The sequence below is a fragment of the Cicer arietinum genome, chromosome 2 (genome assembly GCF_000331145.2).
Source record: "Cicer arietinum cultivar CDC Frontier isolate Library 1 chromosome 2, Cicar.CDCFrontier_v2.0, whole genome shotgun sequence".
Taxonomy (NCBI): domain Eukaryota; kingdom Viridiplantae; phylum Streptophyta; class Magnoliopsida; order Fabales; family Fabaceae; genus Cicer; species Cicer arietinum.
In genome coordinates, this window is record NC_021161.2 from 31,998,063 (window position 1) to 32,017,767 (window position 19,705).

General features: G+C 32.8%; 1 long non-coding RNA gene across 1 annotated transcript; it reads left to right on the forward strand.

Moving 5' to 3' along the window:
• The first annotated feature begins 11,474 nt into the window (after positions 1–11,474).
• On the forward strand, positions 11,475–19,105 carry LOC101488784 (uncharacterized). The gene is made up of 3 exons (XR_003473446.2): positions 11,475–11,906; positions 14,832–14,894; positions 15,533–19,105. It is a non-coding gene; the product is annotated as an uncharacterized lncRNA (long non-coding RNA).
• Positions 19,106–19,705: the final 600 nt, after the last annotated feature.

Genomic DNA, 19,705 nt, shown 5'->3' on the forward strand with positions numbered 1-19,705 from the left:
AATACTTCACATAAAAGCATAGGTTGTTGAGGCATCTCACTCCTACGAGTGATTGTTGTTCCTGCTATTTGGCACTATTCACAAGTTTTATAAGTCTCAAAAGCATCTTTAAACAAAGTGGGTCAAAAGAAACCCGAGTCTAAGACTTTTCTTGCAGTTCGTTGATGACCAAAATGTCCTCTAGTTTGAGAGGCATGAAAAAAATGAAGAATGGATTGAGCCTCATGGTGGGAAACACATCGCCTAATCACCTGGTCACTACATAATTTCTACAGATATGGATCATCCCACACATAGTATTTGGAATCACTTTTAAGTTTGTGCATTTGTGTTCGGGATGCATATGCAGGAAAGACTCCAACAACTAGATAATTAACTAAATCAGCAAACCAAGGAGATACCTCACGCAACTATAGCAGTTGCTTATCAAGGAAGTCATCTCGAATGGGGATGGGGTCCTCATCCATTTATATTCTGCTTAAATGATCTGCCACCAAATTTTCAACTCCACTCTTATCTTTAATCTCTAAATCAAATTCTTGGAGTAATAACATCCACCAGATCAATCTCGGTTTTGCTTATGGTTTCTTCGACAAAAACTTCAAAGCTGCATGGTCAGTAAAAACAACTACCTTCGAACCTAACAAATATGATCTAAACTTATCAAATGCAAAAACAATAGCTAAAAGTTCCTTTTCAGTGGTTGTATAATTAGCCTGTGCAAAATCTAAAGTCCTAGAAGCATAATAAATAACATGGGCAACCTTACCAGCCCTTTGTGCAAAGACTGCTCCCACGACATAGTTAGATGCATCACACATAATTTCAAAAGGGAGGGTCCAATTGGGTGGCTGAATTATGGGAGTAGAGGTCAGTGCTGCCATGCCTTCTTGCATTTGTCATCGAAGGTGAAACTGACATCTTTTTGCAATAAATTTGACAGCGGAAGAGCTATCTTGCTAAAATCCTTGATAAAGCGTCTGTAAAAACCTGCATGGCCAAGAAAAGAACGAATCTCGCAGATGCAAGATGGGTAAGGCAAATTTGAAATCACATCAATCTTGGCAGGATCCACTTCTATTCCATTTTTAGAGATCACATGTCCCAAAACTATGCCTTGTTCAACCATAAAATGATATTTTTCATAATTTAGCACAATGTTAGTTTCAATACATCTATGCAAAACTCTATCTAAATTGTTCAAGCATGCATCAAATGAGGAACCATACACAGTAAAATCATCCATGAAAACTTCAATACAATTTTCTATCAAGTCAGAGAAAATACTAATCATGCAGCGTTGGAAAGTGCCAAGAGCATTGCATAGGCCAAAGGGCATCCTCCTGTAGGCAAATGTGCCAAAAGGACAAGTGAATGTAGTCTATTCTTGGTCCTCTAGTGCAATATGGATCTGAAAATAACCAAAAAAACCATCAAGAAAACAATAATGTGACTTACCAGCCAAACGTTCAAGCATCTGATCAATGAACGACAAAGGAAAATGATCCTTTCTAGTTGCCTGGTTTAGTCTCCTATAATCGATGCATACCCTCCAGCTGTTCTGCACTCGTGTGGGGATAAGTTCATTATTTTCATTTTTAACCAATGTGAGTCCAATTTTCTTAGGGACTACCTGCACCGGGCTCACCCATTGACTATCAGAGATGGGGTATATAATTTCTGCTTGCAAGAGCTTGGTCACTTCTTTTTTTACAACATCCAAAATTAATGGGTTAAGTCGCCTTTGGGGCAGCCTAACTGATTTTACCCCGTCCTCTAGTAGTATCCTATGCATACACATGGATGGGCTAATACCAAGAATATCAGCCAAGGTCCATCCAATTGTCTTCCTGTGTTTTCTCAAAATCTGCAACATCGCATCTTCCTGTTCATCGTCAAGTTTGGCTGAAATGATCACATGTAACTTGCCATTTCCTTCTAAATATGCATATTTCAAATTTTCAGGAAGTGGTTTAAGCTCTATAGTCGATGGTTGTTCAATGGAAGGTACAACACCAGTGGCCGAAGCTAAGTCTGCAAAATCAATTATGTTAGTAGAAATATCAATATCAACACAATGATCAACCTGCAAGGAAACTTCGATCTCAGCACACTCAGAGCACAATTGAGTATCTGTACAGAATTCACAAGTATAAGTATCATCAAAACCAGAAAATGAAGGAAAATCAGTAGCAAACATGTCGGGGCAAGTGTCATCAACCAAATCAGCAAGCAATTCAATTTGAAAAATCGAATTCTCTTCCATGAGGTGTTTCATAGCATCAAAGATGTTAAATTTTATAATGTTATCACCAAATTCCATGGATAGAGTTCCAGCATGCACATCAATTTTTGTTCTAACAGTTTTCAAGAATGGTCTGCCTAAGATGATAGGCGCCTTGTTGGACTTATTCTCTCCCTCCATGTCCAGAATGTAAAAATCTGTAGGAAATATCAATTCATTAACTCGAACAAGTACATCATCCACAAGTCCAGCGGGACAAGCATTGCTCATGTTCGCCAATTGAATGATAACACCTGTACTCTGTAAAGGTCCAAGAGCAAGAGAGTTAAAAATAGATGTAGGCATAACATTAATGGAAGCTCCTAAATCTAACATAGCATTTTCAAAGTGACTATTGCCTATGGTACATGGAATGGAAAAAGTTCCTAGATATTTGCATTTCTGAGGCATGGGCTGAATGAGGGCTGAAACATTTCGCCCCATGTTTACTCTTTCATTACCTTTTAACCTTCTCTTGTGTGTGCACAAATCTTTTAGAAATTTTGCATATCTTGGAATCTGTTTAATTGCTTCAAGAAGGGGAATGTTCACTTCCACCTTCCTAAATGTATCTAGGATCTCGTTGTCCATATATGTCTCGTCCATTTTCTTAGTCTTCACTGCCCTTTGAGGAAAAGGAAGTGGTACATTTTGCTCAACATCAACAGTTTCATATATCAAAGTATCCTCAACAACCTTGTTATTTTTCACTACAGTTTCAGGTACCTTTGGTATTTCAACAGCTTTCCCATACCTCAATGTATTGCACTAACATTAGGAGCATTTGGATTTACTACTGACTGTGCAGGCAATTGGTTTAACCCCTGAGCATGTAATTGATTGATTGAAGTGGCTAGCTGACCAATCTTTGTTTCCAAATTTTTAATGGTGGAATCTGTTCTTTGTTGAAATTGGAGATTCTGGACAGCCATCTGTTTAACGAGGTCCTCTATTGAAGGTGCATTGTTTTGCTGTTGAGGAATATTTTGTTGTTGCTGCTGCCTAGGTTGTTGTTGTGCAGATGAATTCCCCTATCTCAAGTTGGGATGGTTTCTCCAACCAGGATTGTACCTGTTAGATGATAGATCATAGTTGGCTTGAGGATTGTATATATTTGCTGTATATGCTTGAGGAGCATCAGAAATTGGGTCTTCTTGCAATGTAGGACATGAATCTGAAGGATGCTCTGGAGAAGTGCAAATACCATAGACAACTGCTTGGGTTTTACCTATTGCCAATTTCTTTACTAAAGATGTAAGATCATCAAGTTTTCGTTCTAAATTCTTGTGGGAAGAAGCTTGAATTTCATTCACACCCTTTGTCAACACTGTTGAATTGTTTCTAGTTTTAAACTGCTGAGAATTAATGTACATGTTCTCAATCAAAGCTCTTGCCACTTCTGTGGTCTTATCGACAAGTGCTCCTCCACTAGCAGCATCTAAAATGCTTCTATCCATAGGTAGCAAGCCTTCATAAAAATATTGGATGAGTAATTGTTCAGAAATCTGGTGATGAGGACAGCTTGACACTAATTTCTTGAATCTCTCCCAATACTCATGTAATGATTCCCTGTCAATCTGCCTGATGCCACATATTTCTTTTCTGATTGAAGCAGCTCTTGAGGCAGGGAAGAATTTTTCTAGAAACAATATCTTGAGATCATTCCAACTTGTAACAGAACCAGGTTAAAGGTAGTATAACCAGTCCTTGGCAGCTTCTTGGAGTGAAAATGGGAAGACTCTCAGCTTAACGTGGTCTTCTGTGACTCCTTGAGGCTTTATGGTAGAACACACAACATGGAATTCCTTCAAGTGTTTCTGGGGATCGTCACCTGCAAGACCATTAAACCTTGAAAGCAAGTGTATCAAACCAGATTTAAGTTTAAGTCGTACAATAACTTCAGGATATGTGATACATAATGCATTATAACTGACATTAGGTGCAACAAGTTGTCTTAAGGTTCTATTATTCGCATCAACCATATTTTGCAACAAATTGTCAATTTCAGTATCTGACTATTTCAGGTTCAAGAGAATGAAGATTCACAGAACTAGCCCTAGTCATGCATAATCATAACAATGCAATACAAAATAACAATTCTGAAAATTCCAACAATGTCCCAAATTCTAAAATTGAAGTGAAAAAGGAAACCCCATCAAATAAAATCCAAAAAAATATAAAAATACCATAAAAATTTTCTAAAATTCAAATAAAGGCAACGCAAATTTTTTTTTGGAATTTTTGGAGAATATGAAAAATTAAAAAAATTGAAAAAAAGGTCTAACCAAAGGAATTTGGGATATTGACCGTTGTTTCCGTATAAGGAACTTATACGGAGTCCTGTTCCTTGATTTTTTTTTCTGATTTTCTCGCGAAATTGCGGAGCAATCCTAGACAGTCGCCTAAAATAGGTTTAATATTATTATCAGAGACTCCAACAGCGCCAATTTGATCCGCTGTCGCACACGGGTCAAATACAATTGATAAAATGTAAATAGAGGTAATAACTCGAATCGTTTCGCAAGGACTTCTGATATAGTAATAATAACCGAATTGAAAATTGAAATTAAAAATGGGTTTTTTAGATTTTTGTTTTAACGGATGAACAAAAGAATTAATCCACTTATTCGAGTTTCAAACCTATCACAGATTCTATCAATGAGTTTAATTTCTAATTTGTGATTCTATTCTTATTTGACTATAGAATTGATGAAACAAGGGTAATCAATCCTGTGTGAATTTGATTCAATTTAAGCAATCAAAATGTCAATATAATCAAATAAACAAGACTAGAATCATGAATAGAAATTGACAGTGTAACCTGAATCTCAAGGTGTTGATGAAACTCTGAACTCGTGAATTAATCTTATAAAATTAGTCTTCCATGAAATTAAAATAAAACTGTTTATTTCTAAACGGCCAATATATAGTACTTGATATTGGACTTTAGGGTTTATGGTTTAAAAACAAGTGGTCCGCTAACTAAAATTATTACAAATATCCAGATTACGAAATTTGCAATTTCGGCCCAGTAAAGTTCGGAATTTGTCTTTCCTTCCAACACAAAATTTGTAGTTCAGATTTTTATCTTTCCAACGCTTGCTCATATGTGCCAATCCGATATCCAGAGCTCAAGTTATGACCTACAGAGCGAGAAAGAGTCAAAATATAAATAATACAATTAAAATGCAAATAATAAAATTATAATTCAAATTCGACCCAAAGTTTAGAAACAAGCTAAAAATATTAATCTAAGCTATAAAGAGCTTTTAAATACCAAACTAAAAAGCTAAAAACATGTTCCCAAATGCTATGATCACATACCCTGTCCTACAACATCTGAAGACTTTGGAAATTCAAGTGACAAAACCTTTGATGCCATAACCAGTTTTCACTTCTAACTTTAGTATTCAAGCATTGGTTCTCACTGATTTGAATTTCAATCTTGAAGGTTATGTTCTTTGAGAGTGGTGCCTTCAAGATCAGTCTTCTTGAGCTATCAAACATTCTTATTTCACCATGCTGCATCTTCATTGAGTATCCTTTTTCAAGTAGTTGTCAAAGGCTCAACAAATTATTCTTCATGTTTGGTACATAAAGCACGTCACATATAAAATATTGTTTGACATACCTCATCTGAATCAACGTTTTGCCCACTCCTTCAGCAATCACTGAGCTGTTGTCTACAAACTTAATCTCACTCCTCACTCTTTCATCAATACTTACAAACCACAACTTATGCCTTCTCATATGATTAGAGTAGCCTATGTCAAGATGCAACAGTTCTGGAAATTCATCATATGAGTTTGTGGTAGCCATCAGCAATACATCATATGATTATGAGTCTTCAACTTGTGCCATCTGAGCTTCATAATCATTTCTTTGTACCTTCTTTGATCTACACTCATCAGCAAAGTGCCCCCAATTTTGACAATTATAACATTGAATCCTTTTGTTGTTAAACTTATTCTTACCATTTGATATCTTGATGTGATTGTCACTACTGTTATGATTTCTTGAGTTTTGAGCCCTTTCATCAGAGTCCTACTTCTTGTACCACTTGGATTTTCCCTTTCCTTTCTTGTATTTCACTTCATCTTGACTGGTTTTCTTGCTGGCTTGAGCCTGCAGTGCTTGCACTTGAGTTATTGTTCTCTTTTCTTTTAATCTCAGTTCATGAGCTTCTAAGGATCCTTGCAAGTCTTCCACCTTCAATGTTTCAAGATTCTTAACTCTTCTATGGCCACCACTATGTGATCATACCTTGGTGTTAATGTTCTCAGAATCTTTTCAATGATCATCAATTATCACTTCACCATTAGTTCTCATTTGATTGGTAATTGCCTGCACACGATTGAAATAATCAGCTACACTTTCATCCTCCTCCATCTACAACAATTTATACTGCCTTCTCAACATTTGGAGTTTCACTTTCTTGGTTTTTTCACCACCCGTGTAATACTTCACCAAGATGTCTGATGCCTCCTTTGATGTAGATGTCTTCGAAATCCTCTCAAAATTGTTTGAATCCCCACTCTGTTGGATGTAAAACAATAACTTGCAGTCCCTTTTCTTGGAATCTTTAAATGTTGTTTGATGTCTTTCTATTTGATTTGAACATAGCTGATCATAGCCATCTTATACCACTTCAAACACTTCTTGAGCTCCAAGCAATGATCTCATAGATGCACACCTTCTTTCCCAATTTTTTCCATCAAGAATTGACAAATTAGATGGAAAACTCCCTAATCCATTCATGATTTCTCTCTCTTTTTCACTCATACTTGTGTTTCCCAATTTTGACATTCTCACACTTTTCACTCATGTTTCCCTATATTAAAACCCAAACTTTTGATGCCAATTGTTAGAACAAATTGTATGCCTTAGAGAAATTAAAATTGAGAAGAAGAGAATTGAAAAAAATCAAGTTTCAACCAGTTACTTGATGTCCAAGCAACAAACTAACTATCTTTATTAACTATATTCTAACCTACTTAACTAACTTTTAATCAATGCAAATCATTGTGAATTAACTATTTTAACAAAGAAGATTGAGAATTGTATAAGTTGTTTTGTTGTGAAAATTAATAAACAATAATGATAGACTTTGATAAAGTAAAGAGAAATAAAAATTGAAGTTAAATATTAAAAATTATTATTATTAGAAAAGGAGGCGTTTGGGGGAAGGGTTTTCAAAGCCAAACAAAGTCCAACACATTTTCTTTTCCTATGCTAGCTTTTGAAAAATACTATGATATGATGATCATCATGCACCTATTTTAGTTCTTTAAGCCTATTAAACTTGTAAATAATAATAATACAAACGTAATAAAAAGTTATTCTATATAACTTAACAATGGTCGACAACGGGTTCCGTTGGGCTACGATTTCCACACCGAACCCTATCATATGTATCTGATTGAAACCATTTTTTCCGTTTGTTTACTCAATTATCCGTTTGAATCCTCTCGTTTGACAAAAATTGCATTCGAACTGAACGAATTTGGGCAGCCCACGGTTCCTGCTCACCCCTACCCTGATTCCCCCACCACTTCCCGTTTTCTTCTCGGAGATCCCACTTTTCTCTTTTTCTTTTTCTTCTTATTATCTTTTTGTACGACAAATCATTTTAATTAAATTGACGAATTTTTTCTATAAATATTGTGACTTATCGTACGATAAAATAACATGCAATCTAATAATATTGTCAATTGAATTAGAATTTTGAAACAAACTATTATTTATTTTAATAAATTCTACTTTATTGACATTTTAATAAAATATTATATTATATTTTTATTCTATTTAATGAAAAATATAACTTTTACTAATTTAATTTAAAATAATTCAAAATAAATTTATTTTTATTTGATATTAATTTTATCTACATATACTCGTTAAACTAGACGGTTGGTGCTTATAGAGAATTTTATAGCATTTATTAAGAATGACAATTAGATTCAGACTCAATGGGTACTTGCAAAAAAATTCACAAAATAGGTATGGGCACGAGGACATATAACTACCTGCAAAATTAAGCGGGTATGAGTGCGGATACGGGTACTATGATACTCACCCCGCCCCACACCCGATCTATATAAATTATTTATTTATCATATTAGTGTTTAGTTTAATTAATTTTTTTTTTTTTATGTATTAACATCTATATAATATCATTAGACCATTACAATATTTATAATCGAAAAATAAACGTTTGAAAACTTTTTAAAAATTAAATTATGATGAATAGATAAATAAGTGTGACTTTAGAACTAAGAATTATATTTTATTAATCATAACTTTATAATTATACTTGCAACCTTCTATCAATTGTTTTCACAGATCTCGAATAATATTATCGTAAGACTTGCAACGTCATAAAGTATTATTATAGATATTTGAATGTGTATTGTAACGAGTGTTAATTTGAAATATTTTGAGTTAGAAAATATTTTAGTTTATAATACTTTATGATTAGATTTAAGACATTTGAATAATTTTTAAATTTACTATAGCACCCTACCTAAACCCTATTGATCGTCATCCTATCATTTATCCATTGGGTGCAGTTTTTTTCATCCCTAATTGTGCCTAGATATTAATTAGACTGGGACACAACTTAATAGCTAATTAAATTACTTGAAATTCTTATCGAGATACTTGGACAAAGGATAAAATTGAGCTATCCTCTTCAATTCATTGAATTAAATTTCTATTTAATAGAAAATGGTGATAAAATTTATTGAGCACCGCCTTTTAAAAGTCCCTATCACGATCTAGAGATTTGTCAAATAAAATGTGTATTCTCACTGCATGTATTAATAGTAAACTTAAGAAACATTTTACTTTATTTTTAAGTTATTAAAACTTTTATATTTAATTAAGAAATATTTAAAAATATATTATGAATTTAAATTTTTATTTCATACAATAAGTATTATATTTTGATTTATATTAATATTTAGAAAAAATATTAGAAGAGAATGATTATAGAAACTAAAATATGTAACGAACAATTTTTTGTTTTTAAGTTTTCAAAATATTTTTTAAAAAGTAATAGTACGTAGCAAGTTTTGTGATTTTTTTCATCTTTAAAATAACTATTAAAAATTAGATTGCCAAATATTGAACATAATATCAGGTGTGCATTTGTGAACTTGAAAACTTACACCAATCCCACTATATTCGTTTTGCATTCTAAATCGGTTTTTTTTTTCATACTCTAATTTTGAAGAAAAAAAAAAATACTTTTTTTAGTTATAAAGGACTTCCTTAAAAAAGTTTAAGTTTACAAAGGTGATTTGTTGAAGAATATATCTTTATTTTTTTTTAATTTTTTTGTACTTTTTTTTATATTAACCAATATATATATATATAATTTATTTATAAAAAAAGATCATAAATTTTATAAAAATTACGTATATTGACTGGAATTACCCGTAACATTCAGACAACTTTTTCGAGTATAACCGGTTAATCGATATAGTCCATTTTTTCTTGACATTTTTGTTCTCTAATGTTCATTTCAGTTCTAATTAGCTATTATTTCTGCATATATATATTTTTTTTCATTTGTTTTAAATTAACAAAAAAAAAAAGAACACATGTTTATCTTAAAAAATATATATAAAAGGCCTTCCACAAAATTTTTTTAGAATTTTTAATTTTAGATAAATTAAATATGAATTTTTTTGAAGTTAAAATATTAAAACAAAAACAATGAAAATATGGAACCATAAATAGATTTTTGATCTCATTTTATGTTGATGAGCTTTTTATAATGTTATAAACATGTATGAAAAAGTTCATTAAAAATATATATGTTGGCTTAACAGCAATGACTAAACTGCATATATAATAATTTTGCAGAGATTAAAAATTTTATTTTTATTTTACATTGGTTAAAATTTTAAATTTTAAATTTTATAATGACTAAAAATATATCCAAAAAGAGAATCTTATAAGGTATTTAAAGAATGATTTACCTTATTCTTAAAACGAATAAAAAACCAATTCTCTAGACCCATATTGGATTTACACCATTTAACTAAAATTATTACAATTCAAATTAAATACAAATAAAACTAAAAATTATTATAAAGACTTGATTAAAATATTCTTTATTTTTAATTTCTAATTAGTTCATTTTTGGTAAGTCCTCATCATTAACATACCTAAAATCTAAAGGATTATCATATTTTACACTACTTTATTTAGAGTCTGGTATCCACCACTAGTTACACCGTAGTTTTGCAGAGTGAAGATTAAATTCATTGTTACAACAATAACAAATAGGATGAATCTTGTAAATTGGTCAATTATAAGTGAAAATTGCAAAATTAGAGTGAGATAGCTTCAAAATCAACACCGATAACATAAAATTTTATGAAAATTCCATAATTATATACATTGGAGAATAGGGAAACTGTGTGTCTTACTAGAAGGAACCGACTGAAGAGTCCCTAGAATATTACATGTTTGTTTTCTCCTTTTAAAAAATATTATATATTTTTTAACATTAAAAATAAATTTTAGGAGGCATTTTCTTAAAAATTGTTTTTAAATTCTACTTTCAAATTTCCTATTTTTATATCTAGAAAACTAAAATATTTTAGGATAAATTACATCTGTGGTCCCTTAACTTAATTTTAGGTAACGTTTTAGTCCTTTATCTTTTTTTTTTCTTCCCGATTTAGTCTTTTATTCCTAAAAATATCAAATAAAGTATGAAAATATGAGTTTATTTGAAGATTTGCGTTACGAATTTGATGAAATTTGTATTATATTGAAGAATATAATTAATTTTATGAGTTTTGATTGAAATTTTTTTTTTGAATTTTTGTATAAAAAAGGATATAATTGTTTAAATTTTAAAACATAAAATATCAAATTGTCACTTAAAATTAAAATAAAGGACCAAGTCGGGAAAAAAAAAAAGATAAAGGAATAAAACGTTACCTGAAATTAAGTTAAGGGACCACAAATGTAATTTAGCCAATATTTTAAAACTGTTTTGGTTTTTAAATTTGACTTTTTTATTCAAAAAGAGCAACTAATAGAAGGAAAAAGTACAAAAAAAACTTGAATTTTTCATCAATGGTAAGTTGGTAATTATCAAATTAATTTTTTTAATCTTTTTTTATTTCTCATTCATGTACTTCAACTTTATCACCCACCATCTGTGACCGAACAAGTGAGCATCACTCGATTTTGGCTGATTTCAGGCCGAAAACCACCAACTTAAAAAGAAACCATGCTATATAAACTATAAATATCAACCCATTTCAGACCATCAAGGTGCTCACTTTTGTTTGGCAACGAGTTGAATTGAAGACAAGTGGGTTAGAACAAGTTCCCATCACATGAGCAAGCAGGGGCGAATCTTTCTTGGGACGGGGGGTCGCGACCACCAAAAAAAAATTATAGTTAAAGTGATCAAAATGCCTTTATTAAAATTACAAATTCACAATAATTCTTAAACTCTAAATCATATTCTCTCTCTTCCTCTCTCTCCTATGTGTTGTTCTCTCTTCATCTCTCTCATGTTGCGTCGCGCCGCCGCTGCTGCCTCCCCTTGCCCCAGCTCGCCTCGCCTTGGCCGTTCATCATCAAAACTCCAAAGGTTTGGATTTTGCTGATTTTCTTGATTTGATGAACAAGGTGTTTGAACAAGATGTTTGTGCTGATTTTTGCTGCTGATTTTTGTTGCATACAAGGTGTTTGTGCTGATTTGCTGATTTTTGTTGCTGATTTTTGTGCTGGTTTTTGTTGCTGATTTAGATTGTTTGTGCTGATTTTTGTTGCTGATTTATAATGTTTGTGTTGATTTTTGTTGTTGATTTTTGCTGATTTAGATGTTTTTTTTTTGCTGATTTTGCTGATTTATGTTTCCTAATTTGGTTGATTTATTAAACAAGATATATGACACATTTAGAATGATGGATGAGTGTTTACTGATTTTGTTTCCTAAATTTGTTTTCTAAATTGCTAATTTTGCTTATTTAGAATAAAGAAACATAAATAATAGTTGCCTGTTTTAGAAGCAACTCTTTAGATTTAAAATGCAACTCTTCGTTTTAGAATGCAACCATAATGGTAGTTCAAGTGGTTCTATTTGTTGATTTTTTAATTTGTATTAGAAAAGTTTGTGAGAATGAAGAAGAGTAAAAGAATTGATTCTTTTTTCAAGAGGAAAATTTGTGAGAGTGAAAGAGATGAAGAAATTATAACTTCTACATCTGAAACTATTTTTGAGAATCCAAGAGTTGAAGAAAATGAGAATCATCTTTCCAACGTTCCTAGAGTTTTCGAAGATGATTTTGAGAAATGTTTAGAACATGACCCCGGAAAGTACCATCAAATTTGGCAATATCCATCAAATCAATTGGATGCAATATGAAGAGCTTATCTAAAATTTGGTCCTTATCAAATAAATTTAGAAGAATATCATTTATCTGGCAACGAGGTTCATCTAAGACAGTTTCAGTATGCTTGGTTTAACATATTTTCTTCATGGCTAGAATATTCACCATCTAAAGATGTTGCATATTGCTTGTCATGCTATCTATTTAGCAAAAGACCAAGTGGACGTCCGAAATCAGATGTCTTCATTGGTACAATTTTAGAAGTTGGAAGAAAATTAAAAATGGAAAATGTTGCGCCTTTCTCAAACACATAGGGATGGATCCTTGCTCACCACACAACAATGCAATGAAAGCTTGTCTATATTTGTTGAATCAAGTTGGACATATTAGGAATACTTTTCAAGTGCAAAGCTCGGAACAAATTTTGAAGAATCAAATACGTCTCAAGACATCAACTGACACTGTTTGTTGGTTAACACTTCAAGCTTGTGCTTTTAGGGGACATGATGAAACTAGCGAGTCAAGAAATCAAGAAAATTTTCTTCAATTGATAAAACTCTTGGCAACTTACAATGATGAAGTCGCAAAAGTTGTGTTGGAAAATACTCCATATAATTCCAAGTATACTTCACATCAAATTCAAAAAGAGCTCTTGCATATTCTTTCTAGTAGGGTGAGAAAACGTATTTGGGAAGAAATTTGTGATTCCAAATTTTGCATCGTTGTAGATGAAGCTCGTGATGAATCAAAAAAGGAGCAAATGTCTCGTGTTAAGATTTGTTGACAAAGTTGGTTTAATATAAGAGTGATTTATTTTTTTGTGGTACATGTTAAAGACACTACAGCTTTAACTCTGAAAGAAGAAGTATGTGATATACTTTCTCGACATAATCTTGATGTTTCTAACATGCGTGGTCAATGGTATGATGGTGCTAGTAATATGAGAGGAGAATGAAACGGTTTACAAGCACTATTTATGAAAGATTGTCTTTATGCATACTATGTACATTATTTTGCTCATCGATTGCAACCTGCTTTGATTACTTCATAAAGAGAGTTGTTCCAATTCATAAATTTGTTGAGCAGGTAACTTTTATTGTTAATGTTGTTTGTTCTTCTACTAAGCGTTATGATGAGTTACAAGCTGCTCAATTAGAGGAAATTGCACATTTGTTTGAAATTGATGAGATTGTAACTTGTAAAGGTAACAATCAAATTGGTACTTTGAAACGAGCTGGGGATACTCGTTGGGGATCACATTTCTCTTTTATTTGTAGCTTAATAAATATGTATGAGGCAACTTGTACTGTTTAAAAAAAAATTCACTACAACATTTTGGTGCTACGGCAACGCCTAATTTTTTATGGTAAAAAAACCGTTCTCGTAGAGGTAAATAGACAACAATTTTTATATTTCGTTGCGGTAGAACATGAAATTTTATAATTTCTACAACAACACTAAAAAACCGTTCTCATTGTTTATTGATATCTTTAGGCAACATTTATTCACCGTTGTTCTTTAGTTTTTAAAAAATTGTTCTTGTAGGTACACGTTTCATGCAACAAAAAACACATTTTTGAGTTAATTTTTTATAGCGCCAAATATATTTCCTAAAACAAATCCTTCTCATTTTCCCTCTCTTGAAACCCTATCTCAGATTTTCAACAACAAAGCCTTGAAACCCAGAATTTCAGCAATTCTCACTTTCCCTCTCTTGAAACCCAGAATTTCAGCAACCTAGCTTCTCTCATTTTTCACTTTCAGCAATATCTTCTTCTCTCTCTCGCTTACCCACAAATTCTTCTTCTCTCTCGCTCTGTCGCGTAACCCCTCTCCGTCCCGTAACCTATTCTCCCCCGCGTAACGGATTCTCTCTCCCGTAAGCCATTTATCGCGCAACTCAACCTCGTTCAACATCGTTCAAGGTCTGAGGATTCTGTCTCACGTAAACCATTTATTCCAACCGTGTTTTTGGTATGTATTTTGTATATTTGCTCTAAAACCCTAATTTTTCGAATCCTATTTTGTTCTGTTATTTTGCTACGAATTAGTGTTATAATCCACTTCTCGAGCAATTCTCGTTTTCCCTCTCTTGAAACCCTATTTTGCTCTGCTATTAGGTTTAATTTTGCTGTGAAATGGTTGATTAATTTTTGCTCTGCTATTCTGTTTTATTTTTGCAGATTTCTCAAATTCACTAGAATCCTAATATTTCGAATCCAAATTCTCGCATCCTGCCTCACAAGGTAAGAACTTGAACCCTCCCATGGTTTTATTTTGAAGAATTTATTTCTAGATAGTTTTAAATGAAGTCGTGAATGTTTGTGGGTGCTGATTTTATGCTAAAAATTTGAGAAAATCAAATAATAGAATGTGAGAAATAAGAAAGCATATTTTAAGTTGTTAACAATGAGCCAGTCATGCTAGACATAGCTAAGCAGGGTGCATATATTGTAAAGTTAGTTTTGAGTAGATGTATTTCTTTTGTTTTCGCCAAATTGGCTCGCTGAGTAATTGATGTATATTTGTGGGTTTATAGTCTATTGCTATGGGTCTTTTTCTGCTAAATTTGCTACTGCTATGAACTGCGATAGTATGATACCTTTGCATTGATAATTTGCTCTAAACTATGAATTGGCAGCATCATGATTTTGCATATGTTACATGAGTGTTACTTCTAATTGGCAGTGATGACTCTTCATCATATGCATATTTTCCTACTATTTTAGTCTTATTTATCCTCAATCATTAGTTAAATTAAGGATTTATTTGATATATTTTGTTGATTTTTGTTCTTTGAGTTGATGAAATGTTTTGTGTTTTTATTTCGTTGATTAAGTAGGAATTTTGTCGTAATTTTACATTGCGTTTTGTTTTAGTGCAGTGCTGAATTTTGGTGAGAAATCAACATGACATATGTAGAGTATTTCAGCCATATCTGGCGTTGTAGATGTTCAATTGGAGTCAAGCCAAGTGCAAATGAAAGCTAAGATCCATATCTACAACTTTCATGAAGACACCGGGACCAAATTCAGACGCAAACAATGAGCAAAATGCAAAATACATCAGACAACATGGAAGATTACAATGATGATATTCTACTACAATTATATGAAGAGTGTGATACTTGTCTTATATCTGGTATATGTCGCATGATTGAGGGGAAAATCTTGAGTTATACATTTTTAAGATATCACCCTCAGATCCCTCTGATGAAGCCTCTTAGGTGTGACTTTTGCGGAGAAGCACATAAGAATGGACATTGTTCAGATGACCTTGATGAACTAATAGAATATGAAGATTTTTTTCTCAAAGTCACAGAAAACGACGAGCGTTACATTAAAAAGATCTATTGGGAACAAATTCTACCTCCTAAAGTTCTATCCAAAGAATCAAATGACAAAGACTTTCACATTACTAACGTTTTGGTTGAATTCATGAAGAATAACATGGTTTCAATTGAAAGATTTGAAAGTCAATGTGAGAGGTTATTTGAGCAAGTGGTTAAGTTTGAGAAGATGGAGGAGAAGTTGAAGATTGAAGATAATTTCATTGTTGTGGTAGAAGAAGATAAGCAAGAGGAAAAGACGAACAAGGAAAAGAAAAAAGAAGAGATTGATAAAGTTCTAGATTCAATCTATGCATTGTTCATCAATGTACATTTGAGAAGGACATGGAAGCAACATCTTTTATTTCTCAAGTTCATGGAATTTCTACCGAACTAAAAGAAGAAGAATGATGATGTGTTCTTCCTATCATATATGCCACCTTGACAATAGTTGAGACGTCAAGCTCAAGACATTAAACGAGCGCTTATTGGGAGGCAACCCAATTTTATATCCTTTGCACCGTATTTATTTATTGCATTTCACATTTATTTTACTCCATTTAGTTCCAATTTTAATCTCTAATTACCAGTTCTCTTAGTTTTGATGTTTGGTATGAGCAAGGAATCAAAAAGATGCATTGAGAAGCGATCGTACGGCTCCAAGTGACACAACACGCTCCCAAGCGCACCCAAGCGCTTTGCACGACTATAAGTCCTTCAAAACCCCTATCTTCTCATTCAACACTCCCCTTCTTCATTATCACTCTCCAAACCCTTCTTCATCATCATCAAAGGACCTAATGACAACCAAACAAAAAAGCAAAACAAATTAAGGTCGCAAGTACATCCTTCGCTCAACAAACACCAGGAGGCATGTTTTATGATGATCTATTTGCACCTCACCAGTATATTGGCGACCATAGCGGAACAGGAGCGGATGATCTAAATGAGAATCCTAGAACTACTAAACTGAGAGAAGTTTTCTATCCTTTTTTTTTCTTTCTGTTGTTTGTCCTGTTTCTTTCCGTTTTCTCGTTTTCTTTGTTTAATGTCAGTGTATGTTGACTTTCTTTTCTTCATGTCTTTTTTCCTTTCACTAAATGTGTACTATGATGAAACAGTCGTATTGACTTGCACTTAATCTTAAAATTTCAGTTTGTGATTGTGCAAGTTAAATTTCATTTCTTAGATTATGTTATTGCTCAAGTCGACAAACCTTCCTAGTGCATGCATTCTTGATTACTAAATGGTTGTAGAAGGCTAATATGCCATCAATTTTTCAAAAATACAATTTTAACTTTTCAGAAGCATGTTGGCTTTATTTTGATTGTTCATACTCTCTCTTATTATCCTAGTTGTGAGCTTTTGAGCCTAAACACTTAAATTCTTTGTTGTGTGATTATCCAGACATGTGTTATCCCTCTAGAACTTGCACTAATTCTGACTTGCATCACTTGTAATTTATGCATACATTGAGGCAATTTTATTGGTCATTTGAGCCTTTCTAACTACCCGATGAAAATTTTACCCTTTGCTAGCCCCTTTGAGCCTTGCCATTTTATTTCGGTTACTAGCCACATTACAAGAAAAACACCTGACTTTAATTAAATCACCTTACTTGGAGTTAGGTAGAAAAAAATTCTTGTCTTGATAAAATTCTAAGTTTGGGGTTGCTTATGGGATAACAACTTTCTAAGTTTGGGGTGGTGATTCTCAGAAAAAGAAAATGAAAAAAAATAAAAAGAAGAAAAAGAAAATGAAAGAAGAAAGAAGAAAAACAAAAACAAAAAAAAAAGTATATATCTTCTTGGTTCTTCTGTCAATGTCTGAGAATCTCCATAATGAAAAGGTGAAGTAAAAAAAAATGGTAGAATAATCTGGAAATGTATGCCTAACTCCAAGAGGTAAAGTCTACTATCCTAAAATGTCCTACCCTTACCTAAGCCCCATTACAACCCGAAAGTCTTCCAAAAATGCATGTGTTTACTGCATTGTGATTGCTAAATAGAATTTTTTCAAACCTATGGTAGCGTGATGCATGTTCTAGGATTTGAGTGATAAATTCATAAACCTTTCTAAACACTTGAAAGAAATTTTGGTGAGATTGTGTGAAGAGAGAGTTGAATTTGATGAATGAATGCCAAGGTGTACAAATCTTGTTGTCTGTATTTTTGAAAACAACCATAGAGCATGATGAATGTTTTGCAGTAGCAAGAACTTTGAAATTTGAGTTTGATGTAATTTGAGAAATTGAATCTAATTGTGCATTTAACAGGACCAAATATGAAATTAATTGTTGCTTGGGGACAAGCAATAGATTAAGTTTGGGGTTGTGATGACTCTTCATCATATGCATATTTTCCCACTATTTTAGTCTTATTTATCCTCAATCATTAGTTAAATTAAGGATTTATTTGATATAATTTGTTGATTTTTGTTCTTTGAGTTGATGAAATGTTTTGTGTTTTTATTTCGTTGATTAAGTAGGAATTTGTCGTAATTTTACATTGCGTTTTGTTTTAGTGCAGTGCTGAATTTTGGTGAGAAATCAACATGACATGTGTAGAGTATTTCAGCCATATCTGGGGTTGTAGATGTTCAATTGGAGTCAAACCAAGTGCAAATGAAAGCTAAGATCCATATCTACAACTTTGATGTAGACACTGGGACCAAATTTAGACGCAAAAGACGCGCAAAATGCAAAATACATCAGACATCAGATATTGTGCGCCTGGAGCGTGCCCTGCGCGCTTGGAGCACATTTCTCGTGTTTCAGTTCTGTCAACGCGCGCCTGGAGCGCGCCCTGCGCGCCTGAAGCGCATTTCTCGTGTTTCAGTTCTGTCAACGCGCGCCAGGAGCGCGCCCTGCGCGCCTGGGGCGCGTGACGCGCATCAGCAATCATAAAAACGCAATTTTTTACTGTTTATGGATCTTTTTGACTCTTGGGAACTTGGGAGACTTGTGCTCTAGCATAGAAACTCAAAGACGGCCGTTTCTAACGCCATTGAACAGTTCTATCAAGAATCATCCATGAATCATTTTTGTAATTCTTCTTTAATCCTTATCTTTTGTATCTCTGTCATGAGTAACTAAACCCTATTTGTTAGGGATGAGTGTAACCAGATGAAACCCTTATTTTTCTGATTTGATTTCTAGTTATATGAATGAGTTTATTGAATTGTTTTTCTCATCTCTGTGCTTAATGCTTTTTATTGCTTGATCAACATTAAAATGTTCTACGATTTGTATTTTGAAACGGAAGTGGACTTTACGATGAGAAATTCGTGAATTTGTAGTCTAGGGATAGACACAGGTCATAAAACCAATTAAATTAGTTGCAAAGCAATAATTTACAAGAGAATTTCTATACGATAATGCTTAATTCTAATCTTAAATCCACTAAGGAATTAGGGGTTACTTTGGAATTAAAGGTTCTGTCACTAAGACATTAGGGCAAGAATAATAAAGAGAATTCGATAATAATTCAATAAAGGAATTCAGTAACTAGGATCAAATTAGACACCAAGGTTGGATTCGAAGTGAAACTCATCCCTGACATTTTTCTCATTATAAAAGATCAATTTTATTATTGTTGTTAATTTCAAACATTATTTCAATCAACTTGGGAACCTTTTTGTTCAATTTTAGTAATCAAATATAATTCAATAGTAAAACGCAATCCTTGAGTTCGACACTCGGTACTACCGTTTTATTATTACTTGCAACGA